A 24,154-nucleotide genomic window follows, 5' to 3' on the forward strand; every position below is an offset into this window, starting at 1 on the left:
GCAGGCGCTGGGTTTGTGTCAGCACCAAAAGCGTTACCTTCAGGCAGCACGGCGCGATGAGGGCCAGCGCGGCGAAAATGGCCGAGCGCTGAGGTGACACCTGCCCGCTCCTGCCGGGGGCCTGGCGCCGTGACAGGAGCGGGGAGCGCCGTGACAGGGACGGGGGCGCCGTGACAGGAACGGGAGGGCGCCGTGACAGGAACGAGCCCCCTCCCGCCGCCCCCCACCCGCGGCTCTGAGGGCACGCGTGGGGGCTGCGCTGAGCCGCTGCCGGCGGTGGGGGGCCGTAGCCTCACTGCGGCAGCGGCTCGCCGGGGAGCTGCGGGCCGCCCCCCGGGCTCCCCCCGCCGCCGGTTCCATTCATGCTTTCTCCTTCCTTCGCCATCTCCCTCGCTGAGCGAGGGGAGAAGACGGGAGCGCGCGTGGGCGGCCGCTGCCAGGCTCCCTGTCAGTCACACCGCCGCCGCTGCCGCCGCCGCCGCCGCCGCCGCGCTGCGAAGAAGGCGAGCGGGGGAAGGAGGGCGAGCGGCTTGCCCGGGGGGTAAGGGGGGCGGCTGGCGGCGCTGCCCCCAGCCTCACTGCCCCTTCCCGGGGCGTCTTCTGCGGAGACTGAGGCGGGCGCGGCCCCGCGGGGGGGAGCGGCGGCGGCCTGAGGGGTGGGTGCGCGTGCACGCGGCGGGGTACAGGGGAGGTGTGAGGGGAGGCGCGGCTCTGAGGAAAGGCGCGAGGCAACTTGGAACGGCCGTTAACGGTCGTAACGGTCGCAACGGTTCTGCGCGAGGGGGGGAGCGGGCTGAGGGCTCCGCCTTCGTGCGCCCCCCGCACCTGGAGCGCGGGCGGCGGGGAAAAGGGGCAGCAAGGTAAGGCTGAGCCGTGCCGTGCGGTGCCGCGCCGCCACAAGGCGGCTGTCCGGGTCCCGGGGGGAGGACGGGAGGGAGGTGGGCGAGCGGCGGGGGCCCCGTGGACAGCCCCAAGCCCGGCGTCCGTCAGCTGCCTCCGTGCCCTGCCCTCCCCTTCCCTCCGCTGCACCGGGCGGCTGCTCGCACCGCGATTTTTCTCCCTCCCTTCTCCAGTGTGATTTCATGCGCCTCGCAGCCCCGCCGGGGAAGGAGCGGGGAGGCTGCTCTCACACCCACAGGCACGGTAGCGGCAGCAGCGGCACGGCTGGGCGCCGCTCTCCTCAGCACTGCAGCCGGCAGCCGCTTCCCCTAGCGGGCAGCGCTTGGTGCCGAGGAGCTGCAGGCAGCGGAGCAGCCGGGTTCTGTGGGGATCGCTCTGCTGGCATGGAGCAGGACGCAGGCTTCACGTGTGCCCCCTGAGCTCGCAGTTAGGAGCGATTTTTTTCAGCTCTACGTGCGGTTTTCTCCTTAAGCAGCTGCATTTTAGCGAGGCGGTGATTCTTGTATCTGAAAAGACGATTTTAGTAGGTTTATCCTTTTGTATAACAGTGTTATTTACGGAGTTTATGGGGTTTGGATCCAGCTCCGCTGTTTCCCACCTGGTTGGCAAAGATTTGCAGCTGAGGATGAGACCCTGTGCTGGTTTAGGTTAAGGATTCGGGAGAATTGTATCCGTGTTGCCCTCTGCTCTCACTTGGTAACAGCTGTATGCGCTGAGGAAGCAACGTTTGCTTTGATTTCAGCCTTTTGTCAGGCAGTTTGAGATAACTTGTATAAATCCTGGAGCTAACGGATCAGATTGAAATCTTGGGTTGATTTAGAGCTTACCCTGATTTTAGCACAAGTTTTAGACATGACGGAGTGCTGAATTTTACCGTCTGTGATATCTGAAGTAGAAATTTTCCCTTTTGCTTTACCAACACTTGTTTTTCATCTTGTTTCTTTGCAGTAGCACTTTGGTCAATGGTTTCATTGATATATTTGAATTGTGGTTGTATATTTGTAGCAAAGGATAGTTCTGAGGCTCAATATGCTCCCATTGAGACGGAACAGAATTTAGCCTGTTGACTTGAATGAATAAAATGGATCCTAGAGCTCTTGGTTTACATTTGTGTAGAATGAATCCCAGGGATTTCAGTAGGTATGCGCAGGAAGGTGAGCACATCGTGTTCACCTGTGTAATTCATTGTGCTGTAATTGAATAGGTGTTTTTCTTTGTAATGTTTTGCTGATTTTTTTTTTTTCCTCACCCAGAATTATGGTTGTGTTTTAAGGGCAAAGCTTTAAAATATTTGTCGCTACACTACAGAGAGTTGTCAACTGGATGTCATGTGTGCAAAACTAGCAGAACCTTCAGATAGCAAGACCATCGATTTAGTGTGATAAATGTAGAATACACAACAGGAAAGCAAATCTGAATGGTTGTAGCATGCATCTTGTGATGAAGATGTTGAAAAGGTAGAAAGTCAACAAGCAGATTAATGCCTCCAGCTTCCAAGTAACTAAAGTTGTTTTAAATGGAAGAGCTTTATTCTGTTATGACATGCAGTTCATGACTTAAAGAAAGACAAGAGAAGGGGGAAGAGATGTTATTTACAAGCATTTGTTTTTTGTGGTGGTGGTGGTTTGGTTTTTTTTTTCCGTGTGTATGTTTTTTTTTTTTTTTTTTTTTTTCTGGGGGGGGGGAGAGGGGTGGGTCTCCAAATTCCATTATGCAGCAGGATGCTTTCCAGTATCTGTTTTCTCAATATCTGGAAAGGCAGATGTTGCTGCAGCAGGGGCAGTTACAATGACTTTCAGTACAGGAAGAGGAAAAAATATCTGTTCTGACTCTTTCTGCATAAACCATTGATCAGATACAGAGCTTTAAGTCCCTCAAATAGTCTGAGAAGGTTGGAAGTAAGGATCTGTTTTTTTTGGTCGGCTCTTTTTAGGCGTTGTCAACAGAAGAGATAAGCACCACAGATAAACTAGTTTCACTAGTGGAATGAAATTAATGCACAAATTAAAGGAAGTGTTTGTTTCCAGGAAAAAAAAAAAAAAGTAGCTAGTGTTACAATCACTGTTAAAGAATTCTATCTTCTTGGTTTTCCCTTACAGTTGTCCACAAACCTCACCAAAAAGCAGTTTTCCTTGGATTTCCTTGGTTGTTGGATGCTTAACCAAACTGCTCTGTCCTGGGAAATGTTGAGTCAAAAAACAGAAGAGGCAGTGGTGACTCAAGTACTGTAGGCTTTTATGGAAGAGATCTTCTCAATTGTAGCTTTTTTAAAAGGTGCATGATAAAATCCCATCTTTTCTGAGGTTGCTGAGAACTTTGTTATCGCAGGATAAGAAGCGAACTCAGAGAACTGCATAGACCACAGCGAAGTGCAACTGTTGTGACCCTAGATTCAACCTGTGATAGCATCTAGCTTTTAAATATAAAGTGTTTCTACTTTAGAGGATATTTGAGACTTCTTGCAAGTAAAACATGCAAGTGAAAATTATGAACTGAAGAGGTGACTTGTGCTAAGGCATCTTTTAGCAAAGCAAGACTGGAGGAGATGCCTTCCTTCAGGCTCCGCTTTCATACTGGTTTGATAAATAAGTTCAATCTAACACAAGAAATTACTCAAAAGGGCAAAAAGCAAATAAAATAATAAAAAAGGCTTTTTCATTTATCTTAGAGATGTTTGGTCATCTGTTTATTGCAAGCAGGGACGTCATTACATGTAGCTGGCAAAGCACTTTGGCCCCTTATTTGTATAGCAAGTGAGCTATGATACACAGGAAAGGCAAGGGTCCCTAATGTCTCAGGAACGTGGCAGGATTTTTTAACCCACTCCAGAGCTCAGGCACAATAATTCCCCCCCCCCCCCCCCCTTTTTTCATGCTCCTTTAATAATATAGAACCACCTGGACTAGTTTGGTTCTATGTTTTACTACTGTACATATCTGAATAACAGCTACTTAGTGCAACCTTCAGCATTTTTATAATAAAGCCAATGTGGACACAACTGCATGTGTCCAGTTCTTGGTTTTGACACAATCTCATCCTTCTGGTATAAACAACTCAAGTTACAGGGAGATCGTGATATTCTTTATAGAGCATCAGATAAATACCTTCCAATGAGCCTTGTCAAATACTGCTGTGTAATAAAGCCATTTAGACTCTTTTTTTTTTTTTTTCTTTTTTTTTCTCCAGAAGAGTTGTGTATTTGATGTTGGGTTCACATAGCAAGGAGTGACAGAAAAAGTGCTAGCCACAAGTAATATATTTCAGGCATGCTAATTTGTTTAGGATGATACCTGTCTTCATAACCTTGCGTGCAAACTTGGGTACTTGCAGATGTGGCAGTGGTTCAGAAAGGTTTTGAAAGCTTCAGTGAAAATAGTGATGGTTGCAATGTGCAGACTTACCCACTGTCACACACAGCTAGCATGCCATCATCCTGACGGAAGTCCGTGTGCAAACACGGCTTCATCAAACTGCATAACCTATGGTACAGATAGTGTTAATTACATTGCTTTCTTAAATCATTCAAATGTTGTAATTCATATTTCACTAGAATTTTTCTTCCACCTGCTCTGTCCACAGATCATGTTCCATTAAAAGTGCTGAGGAGCACCCAGAACTCTGAAGACAGCAGTTTTGTGCAAGATAAGAATGTTCCTTAAAGAAGCTGATGGAGAATAGAGCTCAAGAGTGCCTGTCAGACACGGGCAGCATAAGATGACATCGTAGTCTAGTCTGAAATCGTAAGTCTTGAGGAAGACTTTATGTATTTCATTTTACAAAAGGTTCTTGCACTGGAGAAACTTAATAGTTGGCTGGAGTCTGCTTTCAGGACCTGCGTGGATGTGTTTGCTTCTTTTCAGTTATGCTAATGTCAGCATGGAGCAGCTAAATTTTCTTTGGTGGGTCAGGTATTTTCCGTATGCAGATTTTAACTGAATCCCTCTCCGTTAGAGGAAGTGGAGTTTATTTACCCAGGTGAGCCTGAGATCCACAACCCCCATTTCTCAAGTACTTTGCAGAACTGCTAGGAAATCTAGGAAATAGGTGATGTAAGCTTTACAGCCTGACTGAGTCTACCAAAGGAGTCTCCATTTCAGTTGCTGTGTATTCATAAGGAATTGTTTCATTTACAGAAAGCTATTTGGAACCTGTAGTTACCAACAGTCCTGAAATCAATGATGCCATGAAACATGAAAAATATTTCACATGAATGATATCCATACCCTTGCAGAGTCTGCTTTTGACCAAGGCTTTTTACTGTATAGAGACCTGTCAGTAGGGACCAGGTTACAGGTCAGGAAGCTAGGACACTGGCAGTATATATTACATGGTTGTAACTACAGTATTAAATATAAAAACTGCACTACGCTTGGCAGATATGAGCTTGATACTACAACTCAGGGAAAAAATCAATATTAGTAGACACTTTACTGGAAACTACAAGTCCAGTGGACTTTTTTTCCATTTCAAAAAGTGGAAGAAGAATATCTCAGGCTTCCATTTCCTTTCACCTTCATTACACAGTTCTTTTAAGAAACAGTAAACGCAATAAGCAATCTTGTAAAGTGTGATTCTATTTATAAGTAGGCAGTGATCAAATCCTGTCATTTATTCCTGTGTGACCCTGAGAGAAGCAGGAGATGGATGTTTTTCACTGGGAAATGGAGGAGTAATTTACATATGGAAATTTGCTAGCATTAGTATAGCAAGCTTATTTGTTATGTGTGTACACATTTTTAAAGAACTAGGCTGTGAACAAAGAGATGTATAAGCCTAAATAATAAGAATGGCTATTCTGGTAGTTACCCCTGCATAGACAGACTCTTAGATATAAGCTGCTATTGCAGAATTTGGGAAAATTGCCTCTAAACATGGAGGAGGGGAAAAAACAAACAACAAAGGGGGGGAGGCCCCAAAATTATGCAATTTGAAATGCAACAAAAGCACAAAGATCTTTCAAAGCACATGTGCTTTGATAAAGATAGGTATTTTTACCTGTAAAACCAATGTGAGAAATTGAGGATAAATGTCCTCTTAAATATCCACACCCTTGCTTGTTCTGTAGCTATGTATAGTGAATAGTGATAAAATACTTCTACAGTTTTAACTGTTTATTTGGATAATGATACGTGCTGTACTACTAGCGCAGCAAAGAAGTGACTCTGGGATGTCTGTTACTCTTTGCAATGCATGGTTATGAAATCAGGATTAAATCTAAAAATCACAGCCTCCCTAGACCCTGCAAGTTCTTTGTGCCTAGAGATGGATGCCGTTTGCTCAAATTCAAGGGGATACACATAATGACATATCACACCAGTTATCTTTAAGAAATAGATACTGAAAATTGTTGTTGAAATAGCACTACTCTAAACTTATGTTAGTAAAATGTAAAATTACTTGAAATAAATGGTGGAGGAACAAGATGTGGGACATGGCAGACTGTTGATGCATGCAAAGTAACAAACAGGATGCTTGAAGGGTATCTTTAAAAAAATTCTACAAGTTCTGGTAAATTTCAGCAAGTATTTTAGATTTTCTTTGTAATACACAAGTTGTAAAAAATCAGCTTTTGTGTCAAGCTCCTAAGTATTTGATGTTAGAGTGTTTGCACTGTGGTACCACATCAGTCTATAAAATCATTGCAAATGAATGTCAAAGAAGTATTACAATGGAATATGGTTTAATTCATAGGCCAACTCTGAATTTAAAGTTGTGGTAGAAAATTTAAAATTGAAAATGTTTTAGAAAGCAATATTTTTACTGGAGAAATATCAATTGGAATATTATGGCTACATTCAGCTTCCTTTTGGGTCATTTCTTTTTTCATAACGTAACCATGTTTTTTTCTGGTTTCTTAGAAGCAGAAACTTGAAATTTTCATTTCCAGAAAGACTCAATTAAAGCTTACAGGGCCATTTGTGTTTATGAAATCTGTGCATAAGTTGTTTCAGTATTGAAACCATAGCATGCTACTTGCTACTTAATGTTTCTTAATTAGTTAGTGTTTAGTTATTTAATTGTGTACAGTTTAATGTATAGTTTATTTCTGTGACCTCACCTCTCAGTGGGGAGGGCGGCTTAAACAAATTTAGATGACGCAATCATTTGGATGAATGGCTACCTTGCTTTTGGGGGAGGATGAGAGGAGGTGGAATATTTGGCTTACTGCTCTGACACATCTCTCAGCCCATGCTTTGGATTCCCTCTTTTTGCCTTTGGTCACCCAGACCTCTCTTAGCAGGCCAGCGAGACCTCTCTTAGCAGGCCAGGTTTAGTATCACTGATCTTTAGCCAAGACAGATCCCCTTGTTTGAGTAGCCAAGCAAATGGAGGTAGACAAGGATCTTCACTCCAGGATTTTCTGTTCTTCCTGGAGGCCATGCTCTTCAAAAAACAAAACAGCAAAACCCAACAGTGACAGTATTGAATTCAGAGCATTCCTTACAGCGAGATGCTTTGTTCTTCGTAAAGCCTTGGTTTCCCATAGGTCTCACAATGGTTGTTTTACTTCTCTGAACAGACTGACCTGGCACTTCACACTCTTGTTTGTCTTCAGACACTTAAACATTTCACACTTCTTAGGAGTAGAGCAGAAATATTCCCACGTATCTGAGCTTCTGGAGGCTGAGCTTGAAGCTGTTTTTTCTAATACAGAGCATCCATGTGGTTCTGAGTCAATGACAATGGAACTGGGACCTAATCTTGCCCATGGGTGAGATATCTTGTCTTATGTGGAAGGAAAGTTTGATGGTTTCATGAAGAGGTAAAGCTTTCAGTTTTTCAAGTTATTTGTCATCTCTAGTTTAACACAGAAGCTAGGCATGCTTGTAACCAGTCAATTGGCAGGACAGAACATCTGTATTGGTCTCTGGAAGCTAATCCTGCAAATGCCAAACATAACCTGATAGAAGCCAAAACCAATCCGTTTTATACCATTTCAGTTCCAGGTAGTGCTGTTAGCAACTTGAGTGTCACAGTTCCCTTACCTTCCCACCCCACCGCAAACCCATGCTGTAACCAGTAGGCCTTGCAAGACATTATAAGCCAACAGACATTGAAATTCAGAGTGTGTCTTCTATTACAGAATTATCTCAGACATTTCCTCACACAGAGACCTCTCCTGGAGACTTAATAACCCTTAAAAACCAAGCTAGCTGCATCTGGTGTTTTAAAAACTTTGGCTTGTGTTTGGTGATTTGCCTTGTTTGCATTGAAGGCTTAGGCAAGCCACAGGAGTACTGGTGGCTTTTTGATTTTACTGGTCTTTGCAGAACCAAGATTACAGATCATGCTACAGATTCCAGAAAATCTCTAAAGAAATGTTTTGCCCTCCCAGATTGTGATGCTTGTGGGTTCTTTGTAGGAAGCTGCACTGGAAATCTTAACTCCTGAAGATGTGATCAGCACTGAACATGATTTGTGAATTCTTTTTTTTTTTAAATTGAAGTTTGCTATAACATGAGATTTAGTTGCTTGTACGCAAGCCTATCCGTTTTGCTGTTTACGAAATGTGGCTTTACTGCATTTTTCCTTAATTCTGCACTGGAGGAAGTAGCAAACCTAGCAGTTTCTACCCTGAGAAAAATATTCCTTTTTTTTTTTTTTTTTTTTTTCCGACAGGTAGTTGCCACTCCCCTTCAGTGGGAAAATGTGTTCTGTTTGTACCACCAGTGATATCACGAGCCTCTAATGGTATCTTAGAGTTTGTTATGAAACGCAAATACTAACATTTTGTAAAGATGCAGAGCGTTTTTTCAGGTATCACTGTGTAAAACCAAAATTACTGAAAACATAAGCTAAGAATTTTGCATGGTGGGGGATCTTTTGAACTATATCTCTCAGGTGCTATAAATAAGTATTTTCATAACAGATGACTTGCAGTCTATAAAAGCAGGTCATTCCAATTGCTATCTTCTTCCTCTTATTGCCCCTTAAAAGGCAGGAGGTATTTAGCAGATAACAGCATTGCACATTTCTTTAAGTGGAGGTGAACGCTTTGTGGAAGTGAGATGAGGGGAAGGCTCCACTGGAGTATAACCAGCTTTGGATACCTTTGGAAGGCAGGATTGAAAAAGCTGAGGTGGGTTAAACCAGCAGTAATTTTTTTTTTTTTTTTTTTGAGGGGGGGGGTTGGGGGTGGTGGATGTTTGCCTTATTTCAGTTCTTAAAGAGACGTATTTTCTAGCCCATTCCTGTGCAGATTGATGATTATAAGTATTTGGCAAGGGGATTGGGAGAGGAGAGGTTGAGAATTTTCTTTTTCGGTTGAGACAAGTAGTAGGGAGTGGAACAGTCCATCGAGCCTGCTCACTGCTCCTGGCTGGTCTCTGAAAGTGCCTTGTCACAAGCAGTCCATGGATTGTAGGCCAACACTTGTCATGCCGCAGTGGTGACAACACAAACACCAGAAACCTTGCCACACAGCCACTCTGGAAGGTTATTCCTAACATTCTGCTCTTGAGTAGTTACCTGCTCAAAAGATAGGCAGCTAGACTAAACGGGATACATTCCCTGTGTTTCCCAATCATTCATAAGATTCTGAATCTCAGAATCTTTGTGCAGAATCACCCTTTGTGCAGGGTGCAGGTGTACACTCCCATGAAATAATAAAGAAGGCAGATTCCTACAGGCTTCTAATGGCAGTGAGTCCTCATGGGCTTGAGGTTTACTGTTTCTCCCCTCCTTCAAGATTTAAGAAGCTTGGCACCTTGACTCAGCCTCTCTGAGAGAGTATATACTTTGCCAGAGATGTTATTTATGCCATTCTCTTGGACACGTGATACTGCTTTTGAATTTACTGTCAGTTCACTGAATTACTCTCGCCTGTTTGTTTTTTTAATATACTAGTAAATAAAATAAGCTCCCTTTTTTTTTTTTTTTTTTCCCAGGGACATCCAGAGACTCTGGGAAAAGGATTCTATTTTATCTGTCAGCCAGTACAATTTTCTGAAAGTTCTGCAGAGCCCTTTTACTTTTAGGAACAGAGACTTGCTGCTTCCTTTCTGTACCTTGACTTGTTGAGTACAGCTAGACTTTTGTTTATTTTCTTTTACAGAACATCTTCTATTCAGTACTCCAAGAGCATCTGTTCCATCATTTTCTATCTCAGTAACAGTACATATTACCAGCCTGGAGCTTGGCTGTATCCGTCTCCTTTAGGAGCAAAGCCTCCCTTGCCAGTACAGATCTTTGCCACCATTCCATTACACTGACCGAAACATTTGCTCCTGAAGTTTGAGAATAGCAACCCAGAGAGGTGGAATAATTTAACCAATTGGCTTGTTTCAGTCCTCTTCTAAACATGGAAATCAGAGCCTTAAAACATTTGTGAGATGAAATCTTGGCACAGACACGATCGTTTCTGTGAAACTGCAGATGTGACTACTTTGTTATGAAACTGATGGGAGCTTCGTGAATTATTGTAACAAATCCTGTGACTGAAAATCATGTAATGGCTATTTTATTTTGCTGGTGATTGTTTCTGCAATCCAGAGCCCATTTTGAATGGCTGCATAACGAAAATAGTTACAATTTTCTTTTAGGTTAGAAAGGAGGGGGGCGGCTTCTCACACACATGATGCCTAACTTGCACCAATACACATGAAGAGTTAGGCTAAAATACACACAGCATTAGGTCACCCATTATTTGTTGTCTTAAACCATGTTTTCAGACCCTTGAGTGCTCTGTTCTTTGTGGTAAATTTATTTCAAGCATGTGTAATATGTTTTATAACATCTCTGACTCCTCAGTTACACATTTTTCCATGAGTGGTCACTGCCCTTTTTAGTTAACTTTCATTTATTTTGAACTTCCAAGCATTGTGCGCAACAGCGTTATATCCTGAACTTTTTAGGAAAAAAACACTGTCCCTTTGAATTTCCCCATGTGCTCTCTGGTGCCACAGCTCCTCAAACTCCTGACTGGGAACACTGTTGTAGATCTTGCTGCTGAATATAGTGCTGGACATTTGCCATAGTTCTGTGTGTTGCCAGTGGGCAGCAGATCACAAATGGAGACTCACTGCTCTAATGTTTTGTAGTGATGCTAGATAATGAGAGAACCAGCAATTAAGCAACAATATGTTTTATTTGCAGCGTATTCTATGCAGCTGAGAACGTCGGTTATCACAGTCTGTTATGCTTGAGTGGGTAAGATTACATTATATTAGTTTGCATTAGATTAAATTGAGAACTGTTGCTCGGTGTTAATCCTGGTATGACTTTAATGTTACATAAAGGCTTTTAAACACAAAAGTTGTGTCAGTGATACGATACTGATTCAGGTGTCGTGCTGAACAGAGGAGACCATTACCTGTGTACCTAGGATTTTGAAAAAGTTTATTTTCTGCTTGGAGAACTTGCTTAAAAGTCAGGTCCTGCTAACATTATTTCTGGCTTTACTGTGTTCTGTCACAGCCTACTGGAGTGGATTTATCTGGTGTTCTGGGATTTGTAAAGCTGTGCCTGTGAGATTGCCGATTATACTGGGAAGAGAAGGGACTCCAAAGCTAGCTGGAATAGCGTCTGCTGTCATTTGGGAATTTGCTTTGTGAAGGCACCCTGCTTTCTTCCTAGGTTGTTAATATCGAACAGAAGTAGAAACTGAGAACAGATCTTCAAACTGACTTGAAACCAGATGTTTTTTCCAGTTTGGAATGTAATTTCCTAGCTGTGTCTATAAGCTTTCCTTGCTTAATTTTTTCAGCCAATATGTCTTGTCCTCAGTGGATGACTCTCCTCCTTTCTGCCTGGGTCTGTCACCTCTTCAGCCCAATTGTCATCTCCTCTAGCTATGTATTTCTCTCTCTCTCAGAAAGCTCAATACCTTCTGCCACAACAGGTTCAAACCAAGGAAGTGCAAACCACTGTCTTTGTCCATCACATCCTCACAGATTAGCAACTTCTATTTGATGTTCTCCCAAGTATGAAGGAAAGAGTTTTTTTTTCCTCAAAGCAATAGTATCACCTACATTTGTAACTTCTGAAGACACAGCAGGTTACTCATAAATGCAGTGAACAGCTTAACTGGAAGAATTCCACATTTAGCATAAAATCAGTGGCAACTGAGAGCCTCAGCAGAAACAAGTAGCCAAGCCAAAAAAAAAAAAAAAACAGTGTTAATGAGGAAGAACTTCAAATCACTGAAGATGAACCCACCCCAGATAATTAAGGGTGATGTATAAGTAGGTAGAACCAGTGAAATTATATAGAAATTACTGCATGCAGATGCTTTAAATATATTGGTATTTTTTTCTAGTACTTAACACAGTAGATGATGTGCCATCCAGTAGGAATTTTTGGGAAAATAATCTATTTTATGGCTTCTGAATCAAGGAGGAAATACTGTGAGTTAAATTAGGATCTGATACTGTGGTTCTGTGATTTCTTTAGTTCATTTGCTATGTGTTTTATGTTTATCCTTAAGCAAGGTGCTCAGTGCTTGTGGAGAGGATAAGGAATTTTGAGTAAGTTTTAAGACTTGATGGCAATTTCTTGCATGTTCATAATAAAGTCTTCTAGAGTCTTACATATAAGTAAAAGTAGTGGCAACTTGTAGGCAATAATTAGATTTGCAGAGAAGCATTATTTTTTGAGGAGCATTTGTAGTTAGTTTGCTTTCATGATATTCAGCACACTTGGGATCAAGTTTATTACAGCCTAGAATATTATTAGCTGATGATGTTGAGACTTCCCAGTCAGTAATGGGGGACAGAATGTGATGGGGCCTGACCTTGAAATGAACTGTGTATCACTGTTAAAGTCTATGTAAAAGAATCACCTGTTTCTCCTTTTTCTTCTTTGTTGGCAACTGATTGTTATGGATGTCATTCTCTCTTAGTCTTCAGGACACAGCAGGTATTTTTAAGTATCTTTTTAAAACCACTACTAGTTGTAGAAATAGCGGTACTGATTCATTCAACTATTTCTATGCTGCTTCCTGAAATATTGAACTTATACATTGTGTCTATCTGCTTGTGGTTGCTATCTTTCTTCTTCTCTGCAGTTGCTGTGTGGTTTTAGGAGCTGATGCTTCATGAGCTACCAGAGTTAGAGATGAGTAGAAATCTGAGATCCTTCTGACATTTCAGGCTATTTAAAGCCTTGCTTCCTAGTAATAGTAGTTTACATTATATTGGTCCTTTGTCCTAGAGAAGGTTTTTTTCTCTGTTGTTCAAGAACTGGTCTCAGTCTTTAAACCAGTGTAAATTTTAAAGCTTTTCTGCTGTACTAATCTCTCATGTGTCATTTTGGAGCTGTTAATTGATGATAATTCTGAATGTTTAATCTGTTTTGTTTGAGGTTTTGTAAGCCTTTTGGTGGCAGACTATCTTTCAGTGACACTGGTTGATGTGAGGAGTACTTGTTGGGAAGCAAAGGGATTGGAAGGCAAAAGAAGCCATTTCTCTTTAGTGTCTTGTGTGTACAGCAATGCTCTGAAAAGCAAGGGCTGAAAAAGGTGAGAGTGATTGGTCCTATCCCCTCTGCACCTGCCACGCATTCATGTTAGAGGATTATGGTGCAGAAGGAAAGCCCCATCTGTTGATGTTCTCCTTGGTGTAAGTTAGTTCCTTTGAGTTAGTCCCTTAAATAAAGGACTTTACATAAATGGTGTTGCTGGACCTGTGTTTCTGAGTGTATACCATATCATGTCTGTGGGTGTGTTGGTAACTGCTGCAGAGAAAAGGAAAAAGTGAGAAATCAAGTCAGTGCTAGAGCTGGAGAGACTGAGCACTCCCTTAGTTATTTGGAGGTCATTATTTCTATGCAGGGTTTAGCATCTTCACCAGACAAACAAGCAAACAAAAAACTTGGTCCAAAATAACCTCAGAAGGTATCCCCAAAGTGAAGTTTAATTTTTCCTTATGTTGAACCTAATGGCAGAAATCCCCCAGATGGGTGAAACAAAGTCAGACTTGCATGTGGTGGTCTGCAGGCTGTATAATGTCAAGGCCTGTGCACACAATCATTGGCAGTTTTCTGTCTGAAAGGATCCTGATAGTCTGCCATGGGGCAAAAGCTGTTGCTCTGTTTTGAAATTGTTTGAAGTGGTGTCCAGAGAGAGGAAAACAGTATTGGCAGCAGCTTCCTTTGCTTTGAATATTATGTCTGTATATTCCTTAGAGAACTCATTAATTTTTTAAGGCTGTGGCAGTAGCAGGCTAAGTGCATACAGTAGTTGTACAGTGCTGGTTTGAGGTGCTGCATTCATCAATTTGGGATAGCCAGGTCTGCTCCCTTCAGTGATGTATGGCACCCCAGGATGACTGGGAATATTCAACCTGAGAAGTAGGCTTCTTAGCCTACAGGAAGGTGACATTTGGTACAATGGTAGAAACAAGAAAATGGTTTTCTTTCTAGAGCATTGTCTGCTGTCTGATGGAAATGCTTCTTAAGATGAACATACTGTGCTAATAAACTCAGCCTGCTTATAGAAAGAGGGGGATTATGCAAGAAAGTCCCACTTGTTAGCTTGTGCTGGGGAGACCTCAATATGTGAAAGGCAAGGTTATGAGTTACAATATGATTTCTATTCAGTAATTGTCAGTCTGGATGAGTGCCTTGATTGCTGACTTACCCATTCACAACATTAAGACCCTGTAAGCTTTTCAAACCTGGGTACATTAAGGCTGGCCAAGTTTCATGTATGTGTATATGCCACTCTTTTGTAGCTTATGGTATCCAAATATTTCATTGTCTTAATTTTGGCCCTGATTTCCTTCTATCCTTCTGCCCTCCATTTTTTTCTCTAGGGATGACTGAAAATACTGATGTGCCTTATCCAGGAGGACATGAGATGAACAAAAACTAAACAGCTAGTCTAGGGTCATTTAGGAGGTCTGTATTAGACAAAGTATGGAACTCCTGTGTGCAGACCTAGGACCCAAGTCATCGCACCCAGCTTCCTCTGTAAGAAAAGTCAAGAGATTCCCACTGTGTTTTGAGCTACAGCATTAGACCCTAGAAGAAATGTACTTTTTTTTTTTTTTTCCCCATGCATGGGTGCTTTGAAGGTGTAGAAATCAAGGCTGAGTTGGCACAGCTGAAGCAGAGGAAGGCTGTAGCATGACCCTGGGGCCCTGATGACATTGTCCTGTCACTTGGATGCATAGCCATAATACAGAGAGCAGATTAAAAGGGACATCCTCCCGTGCCCCACTACCAATCAGCTGTGGGTCACGAGTGAGACAGGCTTGGCCACAACTGAGGCCTGAGGCTCTCTGGAGGCTGTTATTGGAGACAAGTAGACCTTCTTGAGGGGAGCAGAGACATTGAAGGATACTGAGTAGCGCGTCATGGGACGTTTGAGGCACCAGTGCCTGGACAATGAAGGAGGGAAGCAGCCAGCAGATGGGCCTCTATTTGGTACTGAAACTACTTAGTGGCTCTATTCGGACTTCAGTGTGACTTTACTATCCTTGCTTTTGACCTTTAATATTAAGACCACTTAGTGCAGACTCCAGTGGTTGTGGAGTGTCTGTTCCATACACTCTCTAACGCTGCCTAATGCTGCTTCTCCTCCTCATTACTGTAATCCATTTCCAAGAACTAAAAATCAGAGGCATGCTTTCTTTTCCAGCCAATGGGGCTGGAAGCTGTAGGAGCTCCAAATTCAATACTATATGTTCTGTAATCAAAGACACAGTGTAAACAAACTGTAAAACATACCAGATATAAATGTCAAGGGGGAAGTAATGCTCCATCCAATACAAATTATATTCTGTGCATAAAGCTCTCACGTGTGCTGTATATTTTATAATGTCTGGAATGGAATAGTGCTAATCTTTCTGACCCTGAATAGATATCATCCATCCTGCAATGGGAGCAGAATCAAGTTCTCTAAACCAAGGATAGCAGTCTAAGTACAGAGAGGCTGTGGTCCAGACCCCAGAAGTGGCTACATGCTTTAACATCCATTGATTTAGAATCAGGTAATCCATCATTCTTCAGGGGGTGCTAGCCACCCTTACTTCCCACTGAGATTAGAGTCAAGGGCGTTTACCGCCTCCAGGATTCAGCCTTAAATGCCTGCCAAAATGTTCTCTGCTTTTGGCATTTATAATGCTTCCAAGTTTTTGGTCTCTCTCTTTTTTTTTTTGTATTTGCAAATTAAAATATCAAATCAAATCTACCTTGATACTAACATTTTCTTCCTTACCTGTCCTCCTCCTTTCCCTGCCCAAGCTCCAAGTCTTTATTTGTGGACTGGAACCCTGTATATCATGTTTCAGTAAGCTTTGGGGTTGTTTTGCTAACATATAATTAGGGATTTATAATGTAAATGGTGACACAACCTTAACTAGCCTGTTGCAAATGTGACACTATTAATTAAGGGCTCTCTAGGGTGCAGTATGCTCCTTGGTGGATTAGCTTCCTGGAGATTTAATGGCAGTTTGCAAATTGGCATCCAGTTTTGCTTTTAGTCTGTTTCTTGCTACTACACAAAGGAATTTGGATTCTCATAATATGAGATGGTGTTTTATTCTTTTTTTTTTTTTCATTTTTTAAGGAGATAAAAGTAAAAATTTCTTTTTACTGTTCTGCTGTATTTTAGGCAGGAGGATGAGTCAGCTGGGGAGATCCTGGAGATACGATACAAAGACAGATTGCTTTGTTTGTCTGCTTAGTGTCCAGTTAGTTCTCTAGAAATGAAGCAGGATATTTATGCCCAGCTGTAAGTAACCAATCAAATTAATACCTCACATGTCGGTGAAGCGCACTTAAGTTCAGAAAACACACCTGAGGTTTAAATGTAATCCTAGCTCTATTTCTGCCCGGTCACTTTATGGAGGGAGGTGGAGATCAACCTTATAGGGTGCTATAGGAGCACCCTGTAGTACATCTTAGTACATTTGGAGGCTAGATCATTTTGCTGCTTCTCAGAAGAACACTGGCTTCTATTTGTGGTATGCTACAATTTTCTGTACTACTTACAGGTGATCCATGTAACATCACTGTGCAATAGCTGTTTCTAAACAACTTCATTTATAGAAACACAATTCTAGAATAGCTATTCTTAAAATACTCATTCTACTACACTCTGGCATAACTTGTATCTGTAAACAAATTGATAAATGTTTTAAAATTAGACCTCCCAATCATTATTAGAACTAAACTGACCTGTGTGGCAAACCTTCTAGCTAAACAATTCTATACCTTTAAAACAAATGAACAAACAACAACAACAACAAAAAAAACATATTCTATAAAGATCAGCATTTACCTAGCTGTTGTATACTACCTTTCAAGGCATGCCAGCCTAAATACTTCTTGTTTTGTTTTCAAGTTGTTGGTTGTCAAATACTTCCCAGCCACTTGATTTAAACACTAAAGTGCTGAAATGTATTGTGAAATCTCTTTTTTTCCCTGAAAAATTAGTTAAAGAGTGAGTCCATAAAAATGTATTGCTGTCCCTTGTGAAGCAATTTTATAGATACAAAATAAACTCTCCACCAAAAAAAAAAAAATCTAGCATTAACCATGAAAGTAGCTTAACTTTCTAAAAAATCAAAATGCTACCCAAGATGAAAGCTTGTTTAGTCATGACATATATTCTTCTGTGCATTCTACTGCGGGTTGAGTTACTTGTGGATGTGCTTGACTTATGCTGTTTGACTCTACAAGTGCTGGGAGCCATGAAAATTTTGGCTACTTCTCCTCATGCCATATGCTTTGCTAGCATGATGCTTGCTCATAAGCTGATCAGACTGTTTTGATGGAGACTCAGTGCTGAGAGATCATCAATCCACGCTAATGTTTAATGGCAAAACAGCCTTGAGTGATTTTGTGCACAAGAGCAAAAATAAATAAATAAATATAAATGAACCAGAGCTCAACATCATCCTTATGAATGGATGAAGAATATGCTGTGAGCTTGCTGGATCATCTTGTGGAACCCTGTCAACACCACTTATGGCATGTGACGAAGGAATACTGAGTAGATAACAGGCTCCTTCGGATAGCTGGTTCCTGCACAGGGTAAAACTAGATGAGGATCTGCAGTGCAAACACAATTGGCAGTAGGATGAGGGCAGGAATGTGTCCTATTCTGTCAAAGTTAGGGTGGTATAGGGAAATTATCACTTGCTTCCAAAAAAAATATGAAAAAATTGTCAAGCAAATGCATTTGATGCAAAGAGTTCTTAATAAATTTAAGCCATCTAGCAATAGTGTCTCTATGCATTTCTCCATAATGTTTCCACAAACCATTTGGCAAGCTCTCTGGATATGTGTCAAATTCAGAATTATAGCACTTGCATTTGTATATGGCATGTGATCTGTTTTTGCCCTTTATTACTTACGGCCTGTACTCTCCCTCACCCAGAAGCATATAGATGCTTTCTTACCTGAATTAGAATTTCATGAGCAGTGCTGCACTCCTTGGATTGAGATTCATGTGGGTGGGAAGGAGCATTATGTCATTTTAATCCAGCAGTTAGTTCAGGGATAAAGGAACAGGAAAGTGATGGTTGTGCGGAGGTGGGGATGCAGACCTGCATGGAGATGGTAGAAGGGCTGTGCGGCAGAACAGTAATTCCTTTTTCATTTAAAATTTCTTGGATGCAGCTGCAGTGTATATCTCATGGTGCAGTGCTAATGGCCGGAAGGTGTTCATTCCCCCCTCTTTATCCTCATAGAAAGATGTCTTTCAAAGGCTCAGGTGGATTTTGGTAGGGTTGTGGATTCAAAGCCATGCAAGTCTGTGGATCTGGTATTCTTAGTGCTCCTCATAAGAGTCCTAGCAGAAGAATGCAGTAATTTTGGTGCTTGCTTTGTATATCATTTTCATGAAACCTGCTGAAAGGAATTATCCTTACTGCACAAAGACTGATTGCTGAGGAAGATATTGTGACCACTTGTAGTGGCTGGCTCTCTAGCAGGATTTTTTGACTGCTATGTGGGAGTTTGAGGTTTCATCAGAGCAGAGAATTTAATTTCCCTATTTCACTGAGGTTAGATTTTTACAGAAATATAACTCTGTGTACCTTACAGAATCTGCAGGAGAGCAGAGCTGATTTGTGTTGAGACAGATCTCCCACACGGCTGTGAAAACAAGTGCACAAATTCAGAGGAGCTAGGTGTAAATCTGAAGCAACTGTCATGGGGATTGATGTTCTCTCTAGGAGTTAATCTAGATTTACATCAGGGTAACTGTGACCAGAATCTCTCAGGATTCATCTTTGCTAGACTTTAGTAGCTCACAAAATTAATTGCTAATTAACTTGAGATAGTTGATTATTGTGGATGCTTCCCACATATTTCTCCTGTCTTACCATCATGGAACTTAAAGGCAGAGCTCCACAAGATCAGACCAGACCCAACATATTCTGAACTCCTGCTTGTCAAAAGCTGTTCCCTTCAGCTAGACATTAACCTTCTGAGTGTGGTCGGCAGATACACCAAAGCACTTCAGTCCTCAGGAATACAAACTTGTGTATCTCTGGGGGATAAACATGGCAGCACACATCTATTGCACTTAAAATAGCAAGGAAGAAGTTAGGTCCTGCAGGGCTGTCCCAGGCTACCCTGGAAGGCTGGCCTTGCCAATTTCTGCAGTGGAGAGGTGCAGCATGAGTCTTCTTGACATAAATACGGTAGTCAATGTTGAGTGGGCTCACGGCTGAGATACCTAAGAAACAGCCTGAGCTACCTCCCCTCAAAGCACTACGCCCCTTGTGTGTCAGAAAGGATTTGTGTGCTCTTAATTCTATAGAAAGCAGGTTGTAACATGAAGTATCTCATGGTAAAATACTAATTTGCAGCATTCAGGGCCATTAGGAGGGGACGTGGCAGTGCTGTTCCTTCAAGGGTTGGCAATGCTGAGGTGCCTGAAGGTTCTGCTTCCCTCTTTTTCTCTAAAGTTTTCACCCTCAATATTACACAAAAAAGGCACACCTTTTTGTGTGTGTGTTTGGTTTTATATGGTTTAATTAAAACAGAGATGCCAAAAGAATGGGATCCGTGTGAACTTACCTGGTGTATTGCTGTAGTTTGGGCAAGGAGATCTTGTGACAGCCTTGCTTGAAAGCTCTGCTCCAGCTTTGTCTGAAATGGAGGTGGAGGAAGACAGTTAAAGCAAACCAACTGAAAAGCTGTAATGCCCGTTGAGATAGTAAAGGAATCTGTGTTGGGGTTGAAATCAAACGTAAAGCTATACTCAATAAAAGATCCTTATTCTGAAAAGAAACATTTTAAGTCCAACTAAAGGGGGAACAGGCAACATGAGTCTGAAATGTCACCCTTGTCTTCATAGACTTACTTAATAACCTTCCAGATTTTGGGCTGTACCTTGAACTTGCCTGTCTCCTAACAGCTTGTAGTTTGATCTGGGAAGGCCTGGTCGTACTGACTGCTGAACATGCAATGAAGATGTAAAAATACAATAAACTGGTAATCATCTTTCTTGCCTGCATATGAAAGTAAAGGCATTGTGCCAAGCAAATATGCGCATTAGATGACTAACAGAGCTCCCACACTGTCAGTGTAGGCAGGGAATATGCAATGCAGCCACATGTGTGTCTCAGAACCATACTGAGTGCTTTTTATTCTTAATGTTTGGTTTTGTTTTTAAATAGGAGTTCAGATCCTTGAGCAGGATGTTTATCTCTATGCACAGAAAACAATATTGGTCATAGTTTTTAATATACGATGAAGTTTTTAAAATCACCAGCTGATAAATCTATTGTGAGTGACATCAGAATTTCAAGCACTTGCTATAAATGTTCACTAGGATACCCCTGTATATATATCAGATGTAATTATGTGAGTTTACAATTTTTTCAACCTCTGGAAGAACCCTTTTGCTTTTCCAGTGGAAAGTCTTTTGGAAAGTCTTGCATTTAACTGCCCTTTTTGAGGTTTGATCTCCTTCTTTGGTAAAATGTTTGAGACTTTGACAAAAATTAGTACGCTGTAACAAAGGAATTTCATTTAATACTTGCTCAGCCATGGTTTTAAAATACCCATGCAGACATGACTAACCTGAACACCTAGGGGAAATTCTGTAAATCCCCATAAGAGGGATGCATTTCCACATTGCATTTAAACTAACAATGAGCTTCTATCGAAGGTGGTCCCCTTTTCAATTCCTCTGTGATGACTAATCTGCACCCCTAATTAATTAGTTTTCCATCAATTCTGCAAGCTGAAGCAGCAGCCCTATTTCTGCATAGATAAGATGGATGAATATGATGCAGTGGAGGAGAGTGAGCAGGGTGAAACATTTGTTTCTGTAGCAGTGTAAGGTTAGATCAGCTTAAGGTTAGTTTTATGTTTCATTTAAGTGTTAAAACAAGGCAGAAATCTTTAGACTATTCCCAGGACTCTTTCGTTGACAGCAGCAGAGTCTGTCAGTATCCTTTTAGTGCTAAATGACTTTCCATTTGATGACAAATGCATTTCTGAGTTAAAGACTAGTAATCAGGGAAGCCAGATATCTTTTATAGACCTGTTTGGTAGCCTGTGTAATAGATTGGTCTCTATTTTCTCTGTCCCCATTTTAAAAACCTGTTTTTCTTTGTTGATCTTTGTGAAAGTTGGTATCCAGATCCCTCATTCCAGTTTCCTTACTTTTAGTAGCAAAAATTGCTGTTATGTGGACTAGCAGTTACAAGGAGATGTTTGGAATGGCTGGGGTGAGAGTCTGCAGGTAGTCTGCATCATATAAACTGTGCAGTACGCTCAGCTGGTTAATTAACTTCCTTTTCTGGTCCCAAGACAGAAAGCACTTAACATGCATGCTTTAGTTTAATAACACATTCCTGCTCATCTGTCCCAGGAGACTTGTGTCTGTCTTCAGGTTTGTCCATTCTTAAGGTGGAAGAAGTGAATGTAAGGACCAAAGGTTGGAGAGTGTGTGGCTTTTTAGGGAAATGCTTTACACCCTTTGTTAAAAACTACTTTGAGACGTCTGTAACAAAGTACTTAGATGTATTTGTTGGACTAGATCCTGTGTCCTTTCCAAAACAAGAACTAGCAATAAACCATTATATCATTGTGTTCCACTCTTTAGATTTGTGTTATTGTTCTGTGATGATGCTCCTGTACATCAGCCTTCTCTGCTGCTTTGTCAGTGCCCAGGTAATGATATGCACAACTTTTGCTTGTGTCTGGGCAGGCTATGCCAGCGTTTTCAGCAAAAACTAACCTGGGAACTTAGCAAAAATTGGGGTCTAACTGCTACAGAGTTCAAAGTAAAGTCACTTCCACTGCCATGAAGTAGTCTGGATGTGCTGCTGAGTACATGGTACAAGTAGTTCAGCAATTGCTTATCAGTTTGCTGTGACACATCCTGTAGAGGTTTTACACCGAGCAAAATGATGTGCTGAATTCCTCTCTTAACTCAGAGCCTGGTTTTGTTGGCACTTATGCACATGAGTGTGTGACTAGTTTTATCTGCTTGTGTCAGTGTAACAAAGGACATGTAAGAGTTTTAAAAGCAAGGACTTGGTTGTGCAGCTATGTTCAACTTAGTATTCCAGGTGACTAGCTGTTGGTAAAATCATTCAGCCTCCAAGGTTTTTCTCATAGTCATGGGTGCATAGCAGCATATTTTGTCTAGATCACTGTGAAGTAGGTACAAAATGCTACCAGGTCTTAGTATTGTTTTCAAACCAGTTTTGATAATAACTGCAAGATGTATAAGGTGTTTGAGAATAAGATTTTTTGTTTTCAGACTGGGACAGACTCCAAACTGTCCTTGATTTAGTAGTATTTTCTTCTGTGTGTTCACATGTTGTAGGAGAGACAGAAAGATGGGGCAAGTGAGGCAATAGATGGGCTTATTTCCTTCACAAGTTGGAGTCCTTCACAGTGTGGAGTCTGGCAAGGCATCTATACTGAAGGCCAACTACAACAGTTGCAGATTGCTTAGGAAGAGGGAACGCTCTCTACAAGCTCCAAGGACTTAGAGATACAGGCCCCGTGCCTGCAACTTCAGCATTAATTCTTCATTTGGCCTAGAAATGTCACAATACCAGGTTTCTTGCACAGCAGTGGATGTAAAGAAAACTTTTATACCAGTGTTCAAATATTATGGTGAACTGCAGGCACTAGGAAAGGTCAAAGAACAGCTTTTTTGGCTGCTGCAAAGAGGTTTATGTTAAAAACTCAGGTGTGTGAACATTACCTCATGTCAGCTGAAACACAGAAACTACACGTACGCATTCTTACTCTGCTTTTGTGAAAGTATTAAGCATTTTTTGCTTGAATTTTAGCCATATTTTCTGTTTGCATTGTGCTGAGAGCATACAGAGTAGATTGCGCTTCCAGCTAACTGAAGTAGTAACTTTCTACACTGAGCATACATGTTGACACACCAGAGCCCTTTGTAGGAATGGACAGGTAGGGGTATAAAGAGGCTGAGCATCTTTCAATAAATTACTTGATAGATGGGTATATAATTTGGCTATCAGTAGCAAGTCATGAAATCCAGTTACCTCTTGGTTCTGCACCTTGCAAGCAGGTTGCTGGGTTGCAGTGAGCACATTGCAAAGCCTTGTACTCTGGAACTGTTGCATAGTGCTGGCAATTATTGCCTGAAGTCTCAGTGGAGCAATGAGGGTGGTGATGGTGGACTCAGAACTATCCACCCTGTCTTTCTATGGGACTTCTTAGCTTTGAATGACATCTGCTCTGTAAAAGAGTCCTGTCGCCCCTTGGGGCTTGCCTGCAAGATATCTTTGCTGTGTTAGAGCTTTGACTTTGGAAAACGTATCAGCAAACAAACTTAATAAAAACACTTACAAAAATAATTGTTTCTCATATTTTTCCTGGGAGGGAGTGAGGTATTTCAAAGGGGCTATAAAAATATAATATGGTCTGTGAATCTTATTCCTGTTTTTTTTTTTTTTTTTTTTTTTTTTTTTTTTCTGGTTTTAAGAATAACATTTGGATTACGTTTTGACACACACTGTGTACACAGACAGTATTCCTTATTTTTGGACCAATATAGTTCTTCCATGCTATGTTTGTATTACAAGTGAAAGATGCTGTACTGAGGCTTTACAGTAAGTTTCTTCCTTTGACTTATCAGTCCCTTACCCTTGGTAGCAGAAGATTCCTTAATGCTAAGATACTGTGTTAAGGTTATGTTTTGAGGAGTGCCTTGCAGCTGACTCTGACTTCGTTTTACCTGGCTGCTGTCCTGTTGTATCCTGGTGTCTTCTAAGAATGTGACTTGCAGTATTATAAATATATATATATATTTCTTAATGCACAGACATGCTCACCTGTATGCAGTGGTCACCTCATGTCC

At 41.5% G+C, this 24,154-nt stretch overlaps 1 protein-coding gene across 10 annotated transcripts in view; it reads left to right on the forward strand.

The window, feature by feature from the left end:
- Positions 1 to 336: 336 nt before the first annotated feature.
- Positions 337 to 24,154, forward strand: part of PTPN5 (protein tyrosine phosphatase non-receptor type 5) — an 83,607-nt gene continuing 59,789 nt past the window's right edge. For 2 of the 10 annotated variants that reach the window (XM_035328884.1, XM_035328885.1), the window contains exons 1-2: positions 337 to 656; positions 4,480 to 4,640. The gene's annotated coding sequence lies outside the window, so the exon portion shown is untranslated. Of the gene's footprint in view, positions 657 to 713; positions 861 to 1,038; positions 1,327 to 4,479; positions 4,641 to 23,782; positions 23,907 to 24,154 lie in introns of those variants that run through there. The other 8 variants (XM_035328881.1, XM_035328880.1, XM_035328875.1 and 5 more) reach the window with 7 other exon arrangements.

The sequence above is a fragment of the Oxyura jamaicensis genome, chromosome 5 (assembly GCF_011077185.1).
Source record: "Oxyura jamaicensis isolate SHBP4307 breed ruddy duck chromosome 5, BPBGC_Ojam_1.0, whole genome shotgun sequence".
Lineage (NCBI taxonomy): Eukaryota > Metazoa > Chordata > Aves > Anseriformes > Anatidae > Oxyura > Oxyura jamaicensis.